Source organism: Ascaphus truei, chromosome 6 (genome assembly GCF_040206685.1).
Source record: "Ascaphus truei isolate aAscTru1 chromosome 6, aAscTru1.hap1, whole genome shotgun sequence".
Lineage (NCBI taxonomy): Eukaryota > Metazoa > Chordata > Amphibia > Anura > Ascaphidae > Ascaphus > Ascaphus truei.
Window position 1 is genome coordinate 41244796 of NC_134488.1, and position 273 is coordinate 41245068.

Sequence of the window (273 nt, forward strand, 5' to 3'; positions counted from 1 at the left end):
AGCGGGAATATCTTGAACACCTGACCTGATGGTAACTCTTGAGGACTGGAGTTGGCAAGCCCTGTTCTACGCCAAACTGCACCTTTAAGGCATAAAGGAGACATTACCGCGAATGCTATTTTCTGCTTTTCATATGCCATTAGGTTTCCATTACACGGGTAAATGAATTAAACACAATATTTCTTAGCTTCAGTAGGAAAACAGTAGATGAGATTTGACTTCTCATTAATCTGGTGTCAGCCTACGAAGGGACGTTTAATGCCGCTGCTGGCA